This window comes from Vulpes vulpes, chromosome 6 (assembly GCF_048418805.1).
Source record: "Vulpes vulpes isolate BD-2025 chromosome 6, VulVul3, whole genome shotgun sequence".
NCBI lineage: Eukaryota > Metazoa > Chordata > Mammalia > Carnivora > Canidae > Vulpes > Vulpes vulpes.
In genome coordinates, this window is record NC_132785.1 from 80,498,588 (window position 1) to 80,522,636 (window position 24,049).

At 40.2% G+C, this 24,049-nt stretch overlaps 1 protein-coding gene across 8 annotated transcripts in view; it reads left to right on the forward strand.

The window, feature by feature from the left end:
• The first annotated feature begins 6,362 nt into the window (after nt 1–6,362).
• LRFN5 (leucine rich repeat and fibronectin type III domain containing 5) overlaps nt 6,363–24,049 on the forward strand; it is a 235,571-nt gene continuing 217,884 nt past the window's right edge. For 2 of the 8 annotated variants that reach the window (XR_012002148.1, XM_072761475.1), the window contains exons 1-3: nt 6,877–7,855; nt 8,940–9,086; nt 9,715–9,807. The gene's annotated coding sequence lies outside the window, so the exon portion shown is untranslated. Of the gene's footprint in view, nt 7,856–8,939; nt 9,087–9,714; nt 9,808–24,049 lie in introns of all 8 variants that reach the window. The other 6 variants (XM_025983153.2, XR_012002147.1, XM_072761478.1 and 3 more) reach the window with 6 other exon arrangements.

A 24,049-nucleotide genomic window follows, 5' to 3' on the forward strand; every position in this document is an offset into this window, starting at 1 on the left:
GATTGTGTCCGGGTATTTCATAGGCTACCTCCCAAGACAGTTCGAGTAAATGTGGAAAAAACAAACTAGAAACTAATAGCAATAGACTATTATTAGAGTCAATGGAGATGGCTTCCAGAGGTCTAACCAAAAGAAGATTTGGGCTTAATAGCAAATTGTGGTTGTGAAATAAAGCAAGGTCATGTTATAATGACCTCTCGTTGGTCTATAATCTGCATTAGATGGTAAGCGCTACTGTGGGAATGGAGACCAAGAGAATTGTGATTCTTGTCTCCCCAATGTCTAGTGCTGGACGCTCTCTAAAACAATGAAAGGAATACACTGCAAGCAGAGAGGCCATTATATGGGAAAAAAGTTTGATGGCAAACAATCACAAAAGGATTTGTTTCATTACAGAGATCACTGGCACTACTATGGAGAAATAAATCCAAGGGAAGTTTACCACCAATCTAGCTAAGAATGTGGAGTCAATGAAGGGATCTGAATGACTAGGCGGTAAAACATAAGTAGAGCAATGAGAAGCAACTCTGTTTCTCCTCAAGAGACCAATATTAAAGAAGCGAACTGGTGAAGACATTAGGAGGAGATTACCTAATCAAGCCTTAGGAATTTATGTTAACAAATAATTGTTTTAACAAATTTATCTCTTTTCATGTAGATAAAACTTATCCAACATTACTTATCTTAATGAAAATGCATCTTTCAGAAAGTAAGTAGAAAACAGTTCTTAATTCTGTATCTGTGGTAGCTTGAAAGAAAGCCAAACCCTGTGGTTTCAACCAGATGAGTGTGTCACATTACTGCCGACTTGTGGCCACCTGATTGAAATTCAGGGGCACATTTTGGAGAAAAATAAACATTAGAAAACAGACTAAAAAACTACAGCGTAAAAGCAAGCAAGAGCTTTCTTATGCAGTTTATTATCAGGTATTTTAGAACTAAAGGTAATATACACAGTTTGAAGAAGTTAAGTCCATAGACTTTCAACAACGATCACTTCCATCTAATATGACTTGACATGTCTACTAATACTCATAAATCAAGTCGTAAGAACAACAATGAAACTTTTTAAGACAATATGTTTTTAAGATAATTATATAAAGACTGGCTTCATTTAAAAATAGAGTGTTAAGTAAGGGGCACCTGGCCGACTCAATGGGTAGAACATATAATTCTTGATCTCCGGGATCATGAGTTCAAGCTCCACATTGGGCATAGATTGAACTTTAGTTGTTTTTTTTTTCAAGATTTTATTTATTTATTCATGAGAGACAGAAAGAGAGAGAGAGCAGAGGCATAGGCAGAGAGAGAGATGCAGACTTCCCACAGGGAGCCTGATGTGGGACTCAATCCCAAGACCCTGGGATCACAACCTGAGCCAAAGGCAGACCCTCAACCACTGAGCCACTCAGGTACCCTAGAGCTTACTTACAAAACAAACAAACAAAAAAGAATCAAGTCAAAATGTTCCTGAATATATAAATATAAAACTTTCTAAATGTTTTTCCAAGGTTAAAAACTAGGCTCATAGCATTTTCAAAAATACGTAAAAGATAAAATAGAGAATATAGTACCATACTTGGCATTCAATCCTGTATGCAAATTTATGAATGACTGTAGTGTCTTAGCTTCCTGGATAAATGACATACTTTACAGAAATTCTACTTTTTAGAAATCATGTTCATATTTCTAAAGTGGGTAAACAACTAGTCACTGACACTTTGGTTTGAATTAGCTTTGAATTAGCAAATTAAATTTGTTTTCTTAAGACTTTAATTAGATCCATTTAATAATATGGCTAACTTATTGACAAGATTATTTGACAAAAGGAAAATAATTCACAATATTGTACCATTCTTCTCTGGATTAGATATTTCTAGGTAGGATGTTGTGCTTTGGGGCTTCTGGGTAACTATATGGAAGTGCTAGACAATAAGGAATTGATACCAGGACATAACCGAATAAGGAAGAAAAATAGATGGATGGATATTAAAGACAGTATCTACGTCTTGCTTGCAATAATGCCTAAGAATTGCTTTGCCCCTCCTGCGATGTTTATCTCTGAAATAACTTCTCCTCTTTGAATTTTCTCAAAAAGTTCTTGCCTATGACACAATCCTTAAAAATATTACACTTGTGTTTTAATAATTAAGCTTCAATAAAGACTCTTCTTAGTAAAAGAAATGGCCACTCTCATCTAATAAGTTATTGGGGTCTTATTGCTAGTTCCAGCTATCATGAGGTAGACCTTAATCACATAGTGCACCATTACCATCATCTATCAAGGTTAAAAAGACAACAAAGAAAACAGGAAAAAAAAGTAAATGTATGCTTTACACAAGTAAAAATATCAAAAGACAATAAAAATTATTTAAAAATAAAGTGAAAATATCTTCTGTCTCTAGTAAGAATGTTAAGTAGTAAATATATTTGATTTTTTGGGAAGATCTAAAGTGGATCTGTTCACTTATAAAAGAAATATGCTAGATCTTCAAGTCTGGTTAGAGTTCAGTTGAATCCTTTTTTGGGGAGGTAAGGGGTAAAACATAAGTAGAGCAATGAGAAGCAACTTTTTTTGGGGGGTAAGGCGGTAAAACATAAGTAGACCACCACAATTTGTACCTTAGAACTTTATAGGCAGGAGCAACATCAGAAACCTATTTCTAAGATAATTAAATCTCTTTTTACATTTCAAAACCATGCATGGCACAACTATGACAGTTTTTTTTTTTTTAAATCTTTATGTTTGGTTTTTACTTAACTTTTTTAATGTTATCACTTCAGTTCAGAAACTTGTCTTTTCCTGTTGTTTCTTCATATCATTTTCCAGTCTTTAATTAACAGAGAGCCTTATATTAATAAAAGAACCAAAAGCTCTTCACAATAGTGATTTATCACCCAGAAAATCTGGAGATAATTTCACCTTAAATAACATTAAAAAATAACATTTTAAAAGTGTACATCAACAAAAAATGGATTGAAAAGACAATTTATCACACACGTCAATCCGCAAAAGTAAGAAAATTCATGGAGAATAAATCATGCCTTTCTCATTGCCTTGGAAGAAACTCAAATGCCAAACAATAATACATCAGAAACTTAGGTTACCTTTTAGTTATTATTACTTCACTGACAAAATTCACATTTCTATTTGTTGTCTGAAATTAGCAAAATACAAGTTTTCCAAATTCTGGATTATTCTGGGACAACAGTTCAACATTTATAACCATGATCATTAGAAAAACAATCTGGGAGAGAGAAACTTGACATAGTTTTTAAAGTGATTTGGCATAGACATTGGGTTTGGAGATAAATTAAGAAAGTCAGGCAGATATATTGAGAAAAGTAAAAATTAAATTATCTATTGAAATACATCTTTACTTCTTTTTAGATACTGATGTACAAATGGACTCTGTTCTAGAAAGAATCTGCTTGGACTCTTAAAACTTTTCCAATTACCTAGTTGGTTAGCGCCAACAACCAGCGTACAGGCAAACCAGAGATTGCTCTCTTCCTTTCAGAGGCCCCTTTTTTCCTTGGAAGGAAATAAAAATAAAAACTACCCTTTGTTAACTTTGAGATCCTTTGGGAAAGAGTATCCTAGCCTCTCCTTGAAAGTCGTGCCATCATCTATTGAGGACCAGGTAAAGCAAAGCTCTTCTTCTCTGTCATTGGCAGACTGTGTGATCAGCTTCCACTGGGGAGAAAGGAACAGGGTATGTGGAGAGGGAGAGTTCAAGGCTTTTCCAGTGAGCGCTTTCTCGAAATCAGTTGAAACTGGGAAAGTAGAGGAAAGCACTTTCCAATACAATGCATCACGGTGCAGTAAGGCTGGGCTAAATGAAGAGAGGATGTATTTATGCGCTTGGTAGGGCTTGCAACACAAGAGGACACGAGAAGTTACACATTATTACTCCTCCACATTAAGGAAACGTTGCTCTCATCTTTCTCGTGCAAACACACACACACACACACACACACACACACGAGCTTTTCCTAAAAGCACCCAGTCATCTATTTGAACTTTGCCCTGTTCTCATTGCCTGACTTCTTACAGCTGGTTAAATATACCCCCTCCTCACCTCCGTCCAGGCACTAGAAAGAAGAAAGAAAAAGAAAAAAAGTGATTTAGTTCAGCGATGCACGGTCTTTGGATTTCTCATTCGACATCTCTCTCTACTTTGGTCCCCGGGAGGAACTGCAAACCTTTACTTGTCGGACTTGGGCGGCTCCTGTCAGCTCAGCAGGAAAGGGTAGCGAGCGAGACAATCCTGGAGGAAAACGGAGTCACCCCCGCGTCCTCAAGTCCTTGCAAGTGCTCGCTCCCGCGGCTTCGACTTCGTCCCGGCAGCTCCGGGACCCTCCGCCGCCCTCCAGCCAAGTCCCAGAAGAGGCCAAGTGTGAAGTGGCACCGAGACGGCCGCGCTGCCGCCCCGCTCCTCCGGGACGGGGGGGTCTGGGCTGGGTTCGCCGCCGGTTCTTGCCGTGCACTTTTCGGAAACTCAAGTCCTGTACTTCGGAGGACACAAAGCCACAGGGAAGCACGGACGGTTTTAGGGGAGCCTCGCCTGGACGGCAGCGGCGTCCCTTCGGTGTATGTTGGGAGGTCTCTCCGCACTGCCCCCGACCGCGGGAGGCCGCCGCCCCGGCTCGGGAACCCCGACGGACCCCGGACCCCGGACCCCGGACCCCGCGCCGCGCGGCGGCACCGGGAGGCCCGCAGGAACCGCAGCCCCGCGGTGCGCGCCTTCGCAGCAGAGCAGCGGCCAGGGGCGCGCGGGCTCGTACACCCTGGATTGGAGTCGGAGCCCGGGGCGGGGGGCGGGGGGCGCGCAAAGGGAGAACTGAGCAGAAGAAGGAGACGAGAGCGGTTTCCGCCGCAAGCCCCCTCCACCCCTCGGCTTCTTTCCCCAAAGAGGCGGCTGTGCGGTCCCGCTTCTGCGTGGGTGCACGTGTGCGCGCTTGGGTGAGCTCAGTGGGTGTGCTCCGGGGCGAGCGCCTTTGTGCCTCCGCAGGGCAACGCTAAAGCCTGGCAAGGGCAGTGCCGGCAGCACCATCTGAGAGCGCCCATCCGAGGGGGCCAGTAGCACGTGGCCTTGCCCACTAGGCCAGGAAGACGCCCTTATTCGCCAGCTTCCCTCCGCAACCCGCGATTCTTCCCTTCTCTGCGGGTTCTGACTGGTGTCGGGGCCGGCCCGAGATCCGAGATCCGAGCTAAGAGGGGGAAGGCCCCCCTCCACCTCCCACCCCCCGCCCCCCACCCCCCACCCCCATCCCCGCCCCAAGGCCGAAAATCAAATGCTGGAGACGTGAAAGGGCTTCCCGGTTCCAGCAGAAAGAAACAGCGTGATTGCACTGGGGGATTCCCGAAAGGAAGCTTTTTGCAGACTGGAGGGAGCGAGAGAGAAGGTCCCCCGAGTTGTGGCACAATCGGGAGAAACGCCGATCCCTGGGCCCCTCTGCGCAGAGCCCAGCCTAGCTCTACCCCCGCCCCTCTGACCTCAGTGGTCAGGCCTGCAGAGGTCACCCCGTGCGCTTGCTTTCTGCCCTCGACCTACTGAAATGTGACGGGCTGCAGCCCTGGTGATGTCTAACGCCGAGCTGGGTTGACTCTCAGATGTAACAATGCTTTTTAAGCGTCTTTCCCAAATCTGATTAGCAAGAGAACCACTCACTGCCTACTACTAAGGGAGCCGGATGGGGCCGGCCGCAGGCCACAGAGACCTCAAGCCCGCAGCCCTCCGTCTTAGGGTCTCCCGGAGGCTATTAGAGCCCGTGGTTTTCCCCACCGCTGCTGGTGGTCGCCGCTAGACCCGGTGATACTCCTTTATCCCGTCACCGTGGGGGCGCCGTGGGGGCAGTGGGTGGTCCGCAAGTTTCTCTTTTACGGGAGGCTGGGGACGCCCCTAGAAGTTCGCCTTCGTCTCCAGCCTGGCCGCCTTCCCCTCCCCCTCCCCCTCCCCGCAACGCCCCCGCGCCTCCCCCGCCTGGACCCTCTCCTCTGGCCCGGGGTCAATCGGCAGGCGGGGGCGGGGGTGGGGGCAGAGGGCGGCGCGGCGGCCCCCGCGGGGGTCTCGCCTGACTCCCGAGTCTGGGAGGCGCCGTAGCTCCCGTCATTGCGGCGAGGGCCGGGCCCACGGCCGCGCGCCCGCCGCCCCCGCCGCCGCGCCGCCTCCATGCTGCAGCGCCGGACGCGGTCCTTCCCCGCGGGGCGGCTGCCGTCGCCCGAACCCGCGGCCGCGGGGAGCCTGCGCCCGGGGCCCGCCCTGGTCGCAGCCTGGGACCGGGGCCGCCAGCCGCACGCCTGAGCTGCGGACTCGCCGGGGCAGCGGGCAGCGGGCAGCGGGCAGCGGGCGGGGCGCTGTGCGCAGCGGCGCGCGGGGAGTCGGCCCGCGTGTGCAGAGCGGCCCGAGCTGAGCACTCGTGTGTGTGTGTGTGTGTGTGTGCGCGCGCGGGTGTTTGCGCGTGTTTTCTCCTTTTCCCTAGAGGATGTGAATGTCTTCGCAGCTGGCTGCTCCCTTAGGATTCCTGAGTGTGGAGCTCTGGGCTGTGAGCACAACCCACCCATATAATCCATTTTGCACGGTCGGTTTAGATCAGGAGAAAAAAAGCGCAACTGGACGGGGGTGGGGCCGACCAAGGAAACCTTCTGGAAATACACACACATTCACAAGAGAGAGGAAGAATGAAAGACACGAGATTTTCATAACCTTCTTGCTGACCCTTCTGTTTTCCAAAAAGACTCTGGATCTTTGCTACCTTTTGAAGTCATCTTGGATTTTTTTTTTTTTTTTTTGGTGTAAGCCGCTCTCCAGCTAGCTGTGTGTGTGTGTGTGTGTGTGTGTGTGTATGCGCGCGCGCGCGCGCCTCTCTGATGCATTTGACTGTCTTTTATCCAACTGCCCAGAAGCAAATGTTGTTAACTCGTCGGTGCCCCCTCGATGCCCAGGTTCTCGAAGAACAGGGAGGACGCCCAGACCCATTTTGCCGGCTGGATTCGGAACCGCTGCCTGGCTGCGGACCCATGTGTGGATCAGTTTACCCAGAGGCTTAGAAAGCTCCGGTATTCACTTGCTTCCAGGTACATCACAAGGTCACCAGAGGGTCTTGTAGCCGTCTTGTTTCCGTGCATCTAGACCTTCCCTTCTTGGCCAGAAGGATATTTATGTTTCGATCCACATCATCTGAAGGCAAAAGTTCAGCCCTTCCAGCTGGTTTCTGTACAAACAAGGTAACAAGGATTGCTTTTCAAACTGCTTAACAAAATCCCCGACTCTTCCTCAGCCCTTTCCCGGCTCTCTCCTCCCCACTAAAATGTCACCAGCTCTTGAATTACGTGGATTTGGGTTGGAGGAGAACTTGAAGAAAACGTGATCAAAAGGCGATGCCAAACCACTCTCTTTTCTGCCTGTGGTCCGGTGGGCATCAAAGCCGATCGTGAGAAGGACCAGTCCCCTCCTTATTTCTCCCTCCCCGTGCTGTGCTGGATGTGCGTGTGCAAGAGTGAATGCGAGTGCGCGCGCGCCTGTGTGCGAGTGTGTGTGTGTGTCTGAGTGTGTCTGTGTGTGCGTGCGCGGCCGCCCTGCCTCTGCCCGCTCCCCGGGCGCAGAAACGCGGGTTTCATGGGGCGATCGCCGCGGATCCCCCACCCAGCGCGACCTGCGGGCAGCGGCGGCAGTGGCAGGAGCCGCCTTTCGGACTCCCTAGGATGCGGGTGCTGAGCTATGGCAAAGGGCAGCAAAGTGACAAGCGAGACCCGCGTACGACTGTGAAAGCCACCTGGAGCCACCTTGCCGGGATTGTACCTGCGGGCAGAAAGTCCTCCTACGACCGTCTTTTCCTCTAGAGGCACCAGGTAACAAGCAAACGACTACCCCGCCTCACCCAGTTTCCTTCTGATCTTGTTTCTAGTGTTTTATCTGCATTGCAGGCTACTTTACTTATTAATGTTTCGAAAATCATTAGGAAGGGCTGGATATCCAAGGGCGCTCTGTGATGTTGTAATAAAATTTCTGGGAGGTGGTATATAAATCTATACCTGAGCACTTAATCTGGCGGTGAAAGCTAAGGGAATATGGACACGCTCCACCCTAAGTGATGATATGGGAAAGCCGGGCATGCTGAACCTGTCTGAAGATGCCAGAGATTAAAATTCCATGTTTCCTTCAGGCTATGGTTGCCACGGACCATTTGGTATCCAACCCTCCCCAGACTGTGGAGTGCCAGAGGGTGTTTGGTTTCCACCCATCATTTCAGGCAAGGATCCTTTTGACCCTTCTCTACCTCTGGTGCCAGGTTGTTTTCCTCTCCTCATTGTGGACGAGCTTGCTAGATCCTTTAGTAGTTGTAAATTACGCATCTGGAGACTTTAATCTGAAACGGAGTTTTCTTGGAACTTGCTTTGCATGAAAGGGAATTCATTGTCACCGGCGTGTGTGCTGAGACAGGGTATTTAACTGCGAGCGTTTGCTTCTATATAGCAAAATAGATCCGTGAAAGAAGTCATTTTTATACCGAGAGGAGCAAGGCTACAACCATAACCACCACTCCAGTACCATCCCCAGCTATAAGGTCTCGGTGGTGGAGCTTGTGTGCGCGTGGTTGGTTTGGTTGCTTTTGGTTTGCTTGTTTCTGTATAATATGTATTTTGAAAATTCTTGCCAGTGCATTGATTTACAAGGAACAGGGTGGATTTGCGACTGCCTAATTAACATATTGGATCTGATACGTTAAAACGGAGATTCCCATGGCTGGCTGGCTGAGTCAGAACAAATTTAGCGAACTTCCAAAAGCCCCTTACCCTCGCACCTTATTTCTCTCATTTCCTTTTTCCATCACATCTGCGTCCCTCTGCAGAAATTTCACTCCTTTCTCGAGAGCATTCGGATTAACAAGATAAAGCACTTGCAAAGTAGTCTCATCAATGTTTTATTCCGTAGTGAAGGCGGTCTGAATAATTCAGCCGAGGAGTGCTCGTCTGTGTCCTGCCTCCCGTGGCTGCCTGCTGGGTGCACCCAGCCGAGGGTTTGGCCCGGCCCAGCGCGAGGCGCCCTGCTCTGGAGGCAGCGAGTGGAGATGCGCCGAAGGTTTGTCTTTGCTAAGGCAGCTTAGAAAGTGTCGGGGGCGCTGCCTCTTTTTCTCCGCTTGCTGCGTTTCTATAGATATCCATATGATGGCATTTGCAGACTACGAGCTGGCCACTAGCTAGCTGCTCTCGCCGTCCCTGACTCCTCTGGAGTCTGGGCTCGGCTGCTGCTGCAGCCCTCGCAGGCTGGTGGTGCTACAAGGCCGTATATGCAGCGGGCTTGGGGGCTGGGCTCCGCCACTGCAGCTGCCAGGCCCTCGTCGACACTTTTTGGGGAGGGGCGGGAGAGCTCAGCAGGCCCCCTGGCAGACAGTAGGCGCATCACCGCTGAGGTGGCGGCCTGGATGTGAGAGGAAGGAGGTGGAGAGAGACGCGTGGAGGGCAGTGAGGTCCTGCTTGACTTCCTGCGCCTGCAGTCCTCCACCCCCTTGTAAATGAATATTCAAGAACATAGAAGAAAGCTGGCTGCAAAAATGCCTTGATACTCAAATATTGCATGGTTTCTCAGGTTTCAAAACCTGAAACTAAGTGTGTTTTTCCTAGATTTCCATTTTTCCCCCCTCTCTCTTTTCTCCTCTTTTGCTCTCCTGGATTTAATTAGGTCATTTTTACTCCTGTTTTATCTCCAGTTGGAATACCACTGAAAAGACACCCCCACCCCCCACCGTGCAATAAACGTCAAGGCAACGAGGGCCATTCTTCAGATAGATTCGCTCTGTAAGGTAGGGAGAAACAAGAAAGGATAACTTGACTTTTAACAGAAAAGCAGGTCCACACTCTATTCTCTGAAGGCTCAAAAAAAAAAAAAAAAAAGGGTACTGCCTGAAGAAAAACTAAAACTAAGTAGGGATTTGGGAGGAATTAGATGAGAACTGTTCCTTTCTTTTTTCTTTTCTTTTCTTTTCTTTTCTTTTCTTTTCTTTTCTTTTCTTTTCTTTTCTTAAGTTGATTTTTTTTTTTTTTTTAAGGATTTCCCTCATCACTCAGAAAATCCTGGGCAGAAAACTGATTTGTGTGTACTAACAATCTCACAAAGACACTTCTTTGTCCCCCCAAATTCTCCAGAATATTATTACAACAGAAACTATATCATACTCATAATATTTGTTAGCAAATAAGGCATCCTTCTTTCGGGGGTACCCAAGAAAGAAGGAATGCTGGTGCAGAATAGAAGTACCTGGGAAAATAATGGGTTTTCTCCATCTCCATCCTCATTTCACTTCTCTCTGGCCTTTTCACCATTCTGCAGGTTAGGTCTTGTCTTTGTATCCTCATACTGAGGGAAGGCAAAACAAATGCATTAGCTGACTTTAGAGTGCTTAAAAGACTAAACATAGATTATGGTGTGATTCATGTTTTAAAACGCCATTCATTTGTGCAGATTGGAGTTAGGTGAAATGTCAAAGCCAAATAGGCCTCCTTTCACAGAGTTTCGTATATAGAAGTTACTGAAAAAATGGAGATTTTTGCCTCCCTCCCCTTCTCCCTTGTTTGGAGGAACGGAGAGGTACACACCAGTTAGCTTGAGGATCTGAGTCCACTGACCTTGTACTTAGATAGAGCTGGCTCATCTCACTCATGGGTTAAGATTGTCAGGTGTTGTTGGGAAATTTCCCAGCAAAATGTTCCTTCCTTTTAGGTCCCTTATGCTTACCATCAAGAGGGGCAGAACAGTAGGGCCAGAGGGACACCCATGGGAACCGACTTGAGCATATAGGCAGGTAGGAAGAACTTGCCACTTGACTCCTGTCCCCCAGACCATTTCTTTTAGTCATTTTTGTCTTTTCTCTTTTCAAGAAGAGAATGACCTTGAGCAACACCAGTCTCCTGTGCTTCACATACCTCTTTTCCTCTTCAAACATGTGATGTATGTATCAATATAGAATCACATGCTTACCTACTTTGGTTTTGAAATATGATATTCCTGGATTTGAGAGGGGTTCATTAAGAAAAATCTTTGACTACTACCAGCCAGAGGTGATTTTTTTTTCCCTTTTTTCTCATGAGGGGAATGGCAAGAGCTGTGGTCACATGAAGGAAAATTGTCCCACCTTTTCCCCCTCTTCATCATTTTTGTCTCCTACATCATTAAATGCATTCTTGGTGTTAAAGGAGTGTCTGGTTATGGCATTGGTGTTTAAGTGACCCTCATATGTTATGACTGCTCTTCATCTTTTCCTGAATGACCATTGGTTTCCTTTTGTTCATTTAAACCAGTGTTCTGTTTCCTCTTGCTGCTTGAAGCACTTTAGGCTTGGTAGTTTTGCTGAGTTTTCTAGCTGGTGAAATTAGGATCTTGCTTTCTGCTGATACTATTGCTGTGTTGTTCTGTGGTTTGGACGAGATGCTTGCAGATATCTAACAATGTCCCTGCCTCTACATAAAACTACCATGTAATAAACTCTGTATCAAACTCTGTATTTAGTTATTTTAAGAAAAAAATTACAATTAACAAGATTGCTAATAAATAGATGCCAATTTTGAGGTTAGAGGAAGAAGACTACTTAAAACTTTCTAGTGGCTTGACTGGGTAATCTATTTCACTTATCCCAGTGATTGCTATTTTTCATTTACTTAGAAAAGTAACATTGGCATTACTTTCAAAGTTCTAACTTTTATATTTTATTGAAGAATAAAATATATGAGTTTAGGCTTTTAAATAAATAGTATACATGACTAACAGGCAATTTTGCTAAATCATTCTACTGACACATATGTGTATAGCTCTGCCTCGTTAATAAACTCTGAAAGTGAGACTACTTACTATATTTCAACAGCCCACATTTTTATTCCTGTGGCATCCTTCAATCAGTGAGGACTATTTAAAACCTGAGGCAGTAATAATTTGTCCATTACATGGTGTATGCATGGTGAAATTAAGAAGAATTATGTTTATCAGTATTGAAGCGTTTCTGGTTAGAAGTGAACCATTTTTGTTATGCCCTATCAATATAACATAAATTGTATGTTTTTATGAAAACTCCAGTTTTATATAACAAGAGATATAAATATAAGAATTAATTCAGAGATAGTTAATACCATCTTAAAGCTTTTCCATCATAGCATTCTGATAGTGTTCTGACAATGCTTTTTACTGAACTATGACATAATTTAATAGTAATTATGAAGACGGTTAACAAGTAATAGAAAATTATAATGAGATGACATGATTATATAAATGCACATTTTGCTGATACCAAGTAAACCACATGAATGGGCTTTGTTATTAAACTACAAGCTATATCAGTAAGATTTCTCAGAAATTGGCTTTGATGGCCTATGTTTATTAAGTTACAAACTTGGGCACATTGGGAAGAAAATGCAAACTGATCGATTTGAGTCTTCCGAGATAATATATATCTTTTTATAAAAGAAATCTGTCTACCCACAGACCTCATGCTATTCTTTTCTTTGTGGGGGCATATATGCAATTTATTGCTTTAAAAAACCTTCCACAGAAATATTTTGAATTTGGCATGATGAAGAACAATTGCAGAATTACCATTGGATATTGAATACTTTAGATTTTATAGCAGAAAGGATCTGGGAAAGAAGTAATAAGATAAACATATAAAGTTGTACATTCTCCTCCCCTCCCCCCCACCAAATCTGGAAGCTGTTTCTGAATTCTTAGAAAAAAAGACTAAATGAAAATGCTAATTAGTTCAATATATAGTCAATTAGAACTAGTGTATTTGATCAGAGATAGAAGCCACAACAGTGTCGCTTATATTACTCTTTTTACTTCGCCCTGTGCAGCTCTTTTGAGGAAATACTAAAGAAAACTGAAGGATTCATGTCAGTTGCTTCCTGCATTTCATTCCCCATGTTGACTTTGCATTTTTTGTCTTCAAGTAGGTTTTTCCTGAGTCTTAGTGGTGGTGCTTCCGAAGTTATAGAATATTTGCATTACAGTAATTTATTAGTGGGAATATACCAACTCTGTTATGAAAACTTTTTCTTCTTTGGAAATACAGGCTGTGGTATTTTCTTAGTGATTACCTCTTTGTTATATTTTCCATGGTATAAAGATGAGGTTATTAAATGACTTATGTGGATTTATTAGTGTTAAGGCATTTGTATAGCAACATTAAAATGCATATGATTTACACGGTGATATTGAACACTATAGAGTAGTGCTTGCACTTTTTTCTAGACTGATAGATACTATTCTATCAGTACTATTCACAGATATTTAAATATAAAGTGCCTCATTTAATAGAAATGTTTCTACCTTTGCATTGAAATTTTAGGGGTTATTTATAGGAATTATGTTGCATATTTGCCATGTATTGATTGTTCAAATGTCAAGCACTTTAACAACCTATAACTAGACATTGGATCCTGACCTCAAGGAACTTATTTTCCTAATAACAGGAAGGATGTAAACAAATACATAAGTTTGAAAGTAATTGATATTTTTAAAATCCTATTTTGATTTTTTTTTTTTTTTTTTTTTGCTTTGTAGTAAGAAGAGGAAATTTGGAAACTGTTACTATACTTTGTGGAGGTTGATACTGTGCAGTGGTTAGAAGCATGAACTTTGGGATTTCACAAACCTATGTCTCATGCTTATGTAACCTTGAGCAAGTCTTGAAACCTCTCTGAGCCTTAATGTCTTCACCTATAAGATGAAGCTAATAATAAAAAACACTTAGCTGCTATCATTACCATCATCATTGCCATCATCATTATCATTTCATCATTAGCTATCCTGAGCGTAAAGGAGAAAAAAAGGATAGTAATTGGATGATATCAAGGCCTATGCTTGGGATTGTAGACCCTCAGGACCCCGGGAATGCTAAAGCTCAGCCAAACCAAGGACCACACAGTCCACTGTCTTCAGAAACCAAGCATATGTGAATCTTAAACCCAGGAAATCTGGCTGGGTTTACAAAATTATAGGTTGAAGCATCTCTGGTACACTAGTGAGTGCATGGTTTTCCCAAGACATTCATATTTAAATTCATTTTACTTCCTGATGGGTCTGGTATTATAAAACGTCTGAGTTATTCTGATATCTATTCAAATTTAAATTTTCTCTAAAGCATCCCTGCCAAGTGGTCATCTTGACTAAGCCTGAGTACCTTCAGTGACTCTCAAAATCACTCCACCTAAACTGGATTATTCCATTTTGTATAGGCATATTATCAAATTTATATATATATATATATGTATATATATATATATATATATATATATATATTTAAAGATTTTATTTATTTATTCATGAGAGACACAGAAAGAGAGACAGAGACACAGGCAGAGGAAGGAGAAACAGTTTCCATGCAAGGAACCTGATGTGGGACTAGATCGCAAAAATCCGGGATCACACCCTGAGCCAAAGGCAGACGTTCAACCGCTGAGCCACACAGGTGTCCCTCAAATTTATTTTTGAAGTTGAGCCAAACATCTGACATCTTTGGCTTCTAATTAGTTTTAATATGGGAGGAGGGGCACACAACAAATCTAATTCCAAGTACCACAAATATTTAAACTGAATTACTTGAGATCACCAAACCGTGATTGCTCTGCTTATGACTAAACATAACCCTACCTAAACTGATTTCGGACAGTTTTCTATGTGTCATGATTTCAAGCCCTTTACTGTTTATACTCAATAAATGTTATCCATCATTCGTCTTTATCTCCACCTCCAGTTTGTTTGTGTCACTTTACATGCAAGTGTGATACCAGCTCCAGCAAACCACAAGGGTTGATTAGTGTAGCATTGAGCAGAAGCTTTATTTCCTTGCTTTTGGAACAAAGGAAGCAGGTACATGCTATGCTGTAACCATCCATCCAGCACTCATGTCATATTTACTATTTGATCAATGCCTTCTCTCCTTTTGACCCTGAACAAGGCATTGGAGTCTTTAACATATACCTCTCAGATGCTACAGCTTCATTGATCCAAATTGTCATGAGACTAGAATTATTTGCCATTCTGAGTCTAGACCCTAGTGCAGACATCTGAGATCACGTTCATAATCATATCATATACCTCAACCTGTAAACATTCACATCATATGATTTGCTTATCATGGTCAAATTAATTCTTTTCCATTAAATATTGAGAGAAAAAGTAACTTCTAAGTATTACAGTGATATTCATAATGTATGTGAGAAACAATTAAATGGAGCAAGATAAGAAGACTAGATTTTATCTTATCCTAAAGTGACGGAAGGATCCGGCTACATCATGGGCTCTCTGATCTAGAAAAGAATGACTCAACGCTCATTCTTTGATTCTTTTAAAACCATTTATTCATCATTTAATGCATGCTTCCCTATTCTGCTAAGTAACTATTTCTCCTTTGAGACACAAAAGTCAAAATGGATTGAAGCCACTCTGTGGAAATTGCTGTGTAGAGTAAGAAACAAATATTCTCTTAGACAACCCTAGTCTTAAGTCACTCCTGATGATACTCATATATCTTTGCCTCTTAATTTACTCTTAAACTTAGATGATACTGATTTCTAGAATATTTACTATGTCCGTTTGGGTTACCTCCGCCACAATTGAATAAAATTGAAATTAGGTTTCCAGCTGTTTCTCCAGCCTCCTTATGAGGTCACCTGATTTCTAATAAGGGGGAAATAATCTGAAAACAAAAGGAAATGACAGTAAAACTCTCTCTGTCTGGTACCCTCACAGGATAGGTCTTAGCTATCAACATTCTTCAAAACCTTCAAATGTTTTATTCCACTAGGCACCATGTTTAATATATGTGTATTTTAAAAGTTTTATTTTTAACGTGAATGCTAATATTTATTAAAATTGACACACCAATTCTAAATACAGCTAACCTTTTTCTTAAAGACTTCAGGTCTTTGTTGTTAGTGATTGCAGAAAGCCGTTACAGACCGGTCCATGGCGTACTTAAGACTGTACTGGTATGAAATTTTCCTCAACTTCTTTTCTTTCCTATGTATGATTTTTCATTGATTGTTTTTTCCGTGATCTCATAAAACAAACTTTTTCAGTGGATGTTTTTTCTTTTTTAACTCACTAATAGGAACTTATTAACAAAATGACAAGATTGTTAGATTTCTTTGTGAACTAAGAGCCTGAGAATGAATAATATTCTAAGACCTCTGCTGCTAAGGAAAGCACATGAGTTTTCCTTCACATACTTTATGTGGAAAGTCCTGAAAAATGCTAATATATCTTGGATAATAAATACAATAGATGATGATCATCAACCATCATAAGTACATTTTCTGAGAATATTCTCTTTGCCAGGCACTGTTGGTTTTTACTCTCTTCTAAGCCATGCAGTGACCCTACAACTTAGGTGTGATTGTATTCCTTTCTTTGGAGGAGCAAGTTGAGGCTGAGGGCAATTAATTTACTTGTCCATGATTATATGACTAATAGATGATAGATGACAATATTTCTGATTGTAAAGAAGATGCTATATCTACTATACCTAGGTGATTTTCATTTTCATCTGCCTCTTAAAGCTGCTTTCTGTTGATTGTTACATAAATGTGACCTTCAAAGATGAAGACCATCCTCTGAAGATGTACCTTATTCTTAATTTCTTTTCCTTAACAGTACTCAATGAATTATCGTATTTTTTTTATCTGGAAGTGTTTAAAAGACTTTATGGTTACTATCCATTAGGGGATTTGGAAGCTATTTGTATGGAGAAATGTTTGATCCTGGATCTGGGATAGAAGTATATCCTGGAATTTTTTTTGCCAAAATAGATTCTGTGATTTGGGGTCATTTATTCTTCTTAGTTTGCCATTTCCATCTACAAAACGGTATTACAAGCCAGTGTAAACTAGCTGGTATGTCTTAAGTAATTAATAAATGTTCCCTGTAGCATTTTTCCTAGTACAGAAGAATCAGAGAATTCTGTAAATGTTAGAATCAGATGGAACTTGGAGATCATTAATGATCATTTATCATTAAAATGTTTGCATTTGTTTAATTGTGCTCTGCATTCCACTTACCTCTTTTTCCTGTTACTATGCTATTTGTTCTGTTGCTGTCATTAATGAGCACTTCAGTCTTTACCCCCAGTTACCTCTTTCCTTTGAGACAGGGCTAGAAAAAAACAAGTCAGATAACAAACTCATTTTGTCATCTGAATCCAGATTTCTATGCTGTTATTTCAATGGCAGAGAGGCCTGACAGTCAGCCAAAATCTGATGCTTAAATATAGATACATTTGTTGGGAGAACAGACCATTTCTAGATTAGGACCTGTGGTGTGTTCTCACCTGTGATTTACTTTCTTACTTCCTCTGGTGAATTCAGTATGGACACAAATTCATTACAGGTATTCCCATCAAGAGTAGATGTCTGTTTGCCTTCCCCTTGAATCTGGACTGGCCTTGCAACTTGCTTTGAGCAATAGATGTGGCACAAGTAATACGATATGACTTTCAAGCTGAATCCTCCAGAGATCATACAGCCATCACTGTTGCCCTCCTAGAAAAAAAAAAAAAAACATTAACAGCATATAAGAAGCTTGGGTTTCCCTGCTGGAAACAGGTGGCCCAGCTGACAGCCAACACCAGTGGCAAGACATGTAATGAGGCCTCCTTATAGCACCCAGATACAATTGAGCTTCCAGGTAATTACAGTCACATGAGTGACCATAAATGAGACCAGCAGAAGAACTAGTCCAAATTTATGACCTACAAATCATGAACAAATAAAATGGTTGTTACTTTAAGCTACTAAGTTATGGGGTAGGAATAGATAACTGAGACACACCTTTGGGTAATGGGATATAACCAGCCATCATGCCTATTTTGGAAGACAACTGTCTCACCTCCCTTTCCTTTTTAAGATTTGTTTATTTATTTGAGAGAGAGAGAAAAAGAGTATGGCACACGAGTGGGGGAGGGGTAAGGAGAAACGAAGAGGGAGAGAAGCTATCTCCCTGCTGAAAGGACCCTGAGATCATGACCTCAGCCAACATCAAGAGTCAAATGTTTAACTGACTGTACCACTCAGGCACCCTTCCCCACTCTCTTTCTTATACTTCCAACAAATATTTGTTAAATATCTACTAGGTCTAGGCATCCCTATCTATGGGGGGTCAGTGAATCTATGGATTCATTGAAGAATATATTCTTTTCTTAAACCTTTGGAAGTATTTGCTGGTTCCTCAAATGCCTCAGATTTCCTCAAAACTCCGTTTCCTAAGATGTTTCCTAACATGGCTGAATGTACATGAAATTAATTTTGATTTACCTATTTACCACTGTACCCACTTATCACTGCATTAGAGAAGCTTCTCTGAAAGGGCTGTCCTCTTATCCTAGAGATCATGCCATTGACCTAAAGCCCAAAGGAGAATTTGTCTTTGTTTCTCGATGTTGTATTTTGGGCTTGGTTTGGTTCAGAATGACATTTTGTTATTTCTCCAAGATTTTACCTTCTAATTATGTTTCAGTGACTCATGTTTACTATTCATTTCTTCTGTAAATTGAATCTAGATTGCACAATTACTTTATCCTGGGACTTTATACACCTTCATTTTATTTCATGATGTTCTCATTTATATACCAAATTATTCTGTAGGCATTTGACATACTGTTACAGGTATAATAAGGTGCATGGTATAGACCATGGGGCAGTATAATTATAATGGCTTAATAACTGTATGATTATTATTTGTAAAGAATGCGTAGCTACAAAATGAATACAGTTAAATTCAGTGTTTTTACTTTTAGTAAGAGAGATACATTTGTGAAGAGATGCAAGGGAATGCATGTCAAGTTCCCTTAAATATTTTCTATAAAGATGTTGTCCAATGAATTTGAAAGTCTCCCTGGAAAATATCAAATATGAGTTATTTTATTTACATTTTCTTATTGCTATATCTTTCTGTGATTTTAGAATTTAATATAAGATAGGTAATGTATGTTGTACTAATCATTTGAAATTTCTACTAATGAACTCTAAAATAACCAAGTACATATTCCATCTGCTGCATGTTGCAATGTACATAAAATTTTATTTTCTTAGCATGATATGTATCAATTTCCAAGATCCCAATTTCTGCAGACTCCAGAGTGAGTGTTTTGTTTCACCATGTCCGTTTGGTGGTCATCAAACTTGCAGGGGAAGAAAAATAATTTTCTGTCTACCCTTCTAGGTTCTTGGCTAAAGCCACCAGCCCCCGCCCCCAATAAAAATACAGATTACAGGAGAAAAACAGAAATTTAACAACATGTATACCTCCTGTATACATAGAAGATACCCAGGAAAACTGAGTAACTCCTCTAAATGGCCCAAGGTATCTATCACCTTAAATACCATCTCCAGCTAATGACCAATTAAAAAAAAAAAAGGGTTTGGGGAGAAGAGGAAGCCAGTTGTGGGAGATTATCAGACAAAACACAGTAATGGTTATACAGATTGTGCCTCTTCTGCTGTTGAAGAATTTTTAGAGATTTAGTTAATTCTCCTCTCCTCAGTTCAGAAAAGAGGACACCCTTACAAATGGAGACTTCTCTTATAAATGTGAATGTCTGTTACGAAAAGGTAACTTCAATGTGGATTTTAGAGCCTTTCTGGTATCTGCTATTTCTTAAAAGTGATCAACCTAAATTAATTCTTATGCCAAAGAGGCATATTTTGGGGTGGCAAAATATGCTTTTTTTCCCCTGCTTTCAGATTTCTTAGCAAATTTTGTTATTTTGGGGCAACAAATTGAAAGTAGTCAAGCCATAGTCTGACGATAAAATCTTTAAAATTAATGATCCTAAAGGCATCTAGTTGGCTCAGTCAATGGAGAGTACAAAGTCCAACCCTAAGTTGGGTATAGAGATTACTTAAAAATAAGATCTTGTAAAAAAAATAAAAAGGAAAAAATTAATAAAAAAATGGATCTAATAGAATTTAGCTACAAAGAAAATTGCATTTGTCTATTAATCATGGAGAAGTTAAATAACATCTGTAGTATATACATAAGGCAGATTTCATTTTACTATAATAAAACAGTAAGAGACTATTTGTATACACACACAGCTTGTTTATTTTATCAAATACTAAATCATTATTAATATGCATGCTATGTATTTTACTGTTAGCAATTATCACACTTTAAAAGAAGATTGAGAATAAATCCTTGGATAAATGGTTGTGGAAAAATAATAATCATTTTTTCATTGTCAAATAATGTGTAGTAAAATTGTAAGAAAGAACATGACAATGACTAAATTTAAATATAATTTTTAAAAAGTCTCAGGTAGCTTCTTTTTCTTTTTCCTCTCTGTAAAACAGGAATCATACAAATCCTGATTAATTGTAGCTTTGCATTTGTTTTCATGGTCTGGTTTTCAGCCTCTGAAGTGTAGCATTCTCCATTATGATTTACTCGTTTCTTAAAATCATACTCTTTTTTGATAGGAATAAGTCTGTATTTTCTGATCAACTTCCTTTCTAATTTTCCACTATAATTTAACTCAAATGTTATAGGGAATAATAATGAACAGAGTTTTAACTGGGACAGGCCATCATTTTGTACTAATTTTTTGGTAGGCCTTCAGCTGAGAGAAGGAAGTAATAAACCCCTGGCATGGGGCGACCTGGGTCAGTTTGACAGCCACTGCTTTGGCACAGGGTCAGCTCAGTTGTTAAAACTCAGCCTTCCATCTCCTTAAAGGCTCATTGCTGTTCCCTCAGGACTTCAGTGTTCTTATGGTCATTAAATAAAGAAACTTCCATTTGACAAATAAAATGGCTAAAATTAATACCTGTGGGGATTTTGAAAAAATGTCCATGTGTTTGAGTTCCTATTAAGTGGTATATCAGAGAAGTAATCAAACATACCTGTGTTTTTCAGGGAACTCCAACATAATGCAGTTATGGACCCTCTATTAAATGGTTTTAATAATCAATTTTCAGTGTCTCTGTTAGAAAATTCATGAAAAAATTTAGCTCTGACTAGCCTTATTGGTAACTGTGGGCAATATGTACTCATATTTCCTTTTTTTTTTTTAAGATTTTAGTTTTAAGTAAACTATGCCCAACATGGGGCTCAAACTCACAACCCTGAGAACAAGAATCACGTGCTTCACACACTCAGCCAGCCAGGCACCCCAGTATCTACTCACATTTCTATTACAGTTTCATTGCACTGGGCAGACTTCTTAAGATATAATCCATTCTTTAAAAGTTGGATATTTGCCTTCATTTTAGTTTATTTCAATATAGTGGAGATGGAAACATCCTTTTCATAGTCAGTTTTGGCTAGCGTACCCTAAAATTTACTAACTAATTATAGTGAAATCACAACTCTACATTCTTCGTTGAGAAGAAGTTGGTGGCAGCCTGTGAAGAAAATAATGTAGTGTGGTTAGCCAATGTTCCTGTTTCCTCTAGGGGAATGTAACTAGTTTAATCAATTACATATGCAGCAATAAGTTCCTGAATTACCAAAAAGGAAATGGCTCTTGGCCACTACATATGAGATATTTTAGTATCAAATACCTCTAGCTTTATCTATTCAAGTTTGAAATCATTTTGTTGGGGAGCAAGAATTTCCTGTCCTCTTCTAGGTTCTTCCAGCTGGACTGAGAATCAAATTGGCACAAGACAAGATTAACAGGAGAAAATCAGATTTGATGTTGCATGTACCAGGAATGCACACGGATATGGAAATTCCAAAGACAGCCGAGTAAAATGAGGTATATATGTCATTCTGAATTAAGGAGAAGAAATAGGGGTCTGGAACCCAGAGGAAAAGAATGTGATTCACATAGCACTATATAAGAAGAGCAGATATTTGGTTATTAGATGTTTTCCCTGCCATTTAGGTAGGTCATTCAGATAAAAATGATCTTTGGCGATAACCTGTATTCTGGCAAAGACCCCCAGTTTAGATTCTTCTGTGCAGTTAAGCAAGGGACAAAATTTTCTCTTGAGCCCTCAAAGTCTATGTCAGCTCAAAATAATCCACATGCTGAAGTGGCATATTTTGAGGGGACCTCAAAAAATATTTTGTAAATCTTTTAAGTATAGTCCAATACATTACATTTTAATCAGTCAGTGTGCACTGAAATTTGAATGACTGGTTAGTTTTCCTACAGTTAATCCTTTTGTGGAAGTATCATTGGTATTATTTTAATTAAAATCAACAATAGATTGTTCATAATTGTGAGCAAGGAGGATGTAATGTAATATATCATTTGCAACCTCTTCAGATGATTCTGCAGAGGGAAAAACATTGAGCTGGAAGGTTATCAGCAAAAATAGAATATAGCAAGAGATATAAAAATAGCACTCTCTTCCCTGTCTTTTTCAATCTGAGTGGAGCTCTCATTGTATGATTCTGCATGAAATCTGCAAAGTGCTGTGAGACTCGCTTTTAATTGAGGTAACCCTGAGCTTTTTGAAGTATAACCAGCGACAGACTAAAGTGACATTTTGATTAAGCAGTGGCTCAATTGTGAAATACTGTTATCCTGCATCACTGCTGGCAAGCTTAATTGGAGTATAGAGTCTAACTAGAGGTACAACAACAAAGCAAAAACAAAGCACCAATAATGAAATCATGTTACCTTCTTATATTGGTTCTCTCACAGTTCACACATACACAGAGACATGATTTTCTTCATTCCATTCTTTTGTTCTTTTGTTTGAATCAGTGAAGAATGTCCCTCCTGATTCTCTTTTCCTTTTTTTCTTTGTCTTAGTTCTAAAAATTGACTAATTCTAGATAAAAGATTCTAATTACAGTTTAATCAGTTGCTAGTTTAATTTTTAAAGAAGCAAGTTCTAAGGATATACTTTTTGCTAGTATTTGCACTCAAATTTTCCTAAGATATAGGTTGCTGTATTATCATCTTCGTGATTAAGTGATGGATATTTGGAGATACATTAATGAATCACAGAGGAGAGTACTAATGCAGAGTGCTTTTCATTACAGAGTACTTCAGCATTGTTAAAGGATAGAATCAAAGTATGGCTTTGAAATTTATCTCACCGATCAGTTATGCAGGTCAAATGTTCATTAAGAAAGTTATTGCAATGTGATTTGTAATAGCAAAAACATATTTTATAAAACTCTGTACAGTCGAAGTATTTATCAGTAACGGGCAGGTTTGTAATGGGCAGGTTTCCTAACGAAATATTGTGCTTCTCTTTAAATAACTAACATAGGTCTATATTTGTTGATAAAGAAAGCTGTCCAATATATATGATTACATAAGAATAGAAGTTGTGGTGGCTGTAATATTATCCTCTTTGCATAAAATATAAACTTACACGTATATATATATACACATAAATGTGTATTTATGAATTATTCCTTGGAAATATACATACACGCAAAAAAGTAGATGGTGGTTTCTGCTGGTTAGGGATGTCAAGTGATTTTTAATTTATCCTTTTATAGAGTTTGAAACTTTTTTGCTTTGTACATGTAATAATTCAATAATAATAAAAACTTAAATATAAAGTTTAAATAGCTATTATTGTTATAGATCAAATAAAATTAAAAATGAATATTCTAAATAATGAAAGGATACTGTATGCTAGATATTATGCTATTAAATAAGTCAACAAAATATCAATGATATTTACAAATTTATTTTTTATAAATGAATTGTAGAAATTTAGCAACCAAGCTCATATAGAATACTATTTGCACTGCTTAAAACAAACTAAATGTCTGCCTCTTAAGGGGAATTTCCTTAACAGTAGGAGATATGAAAAAGTGCTTGATGGTTTTAGAGTTTCTGCTCTGCTTTATTTTGCAACTTTTAAAAGGGAAAGTATATATAAAACTTAAATACCTAATTTAATCTAAAGTAATAGGAAAATCTCACTTCCACGATGAAGGATGTTTCATTCTGGATTTTATTTAAGTTCACAGCCTTAAGTTTCTGGAGATAGGAATTTTGAGTGTTTTGTGTTTGCATTGGGCCCCAGCACAGTATTTGCCATATAGATGAAAGATTTGATCTTTAAATAAAAAAGGAATTAACTTTT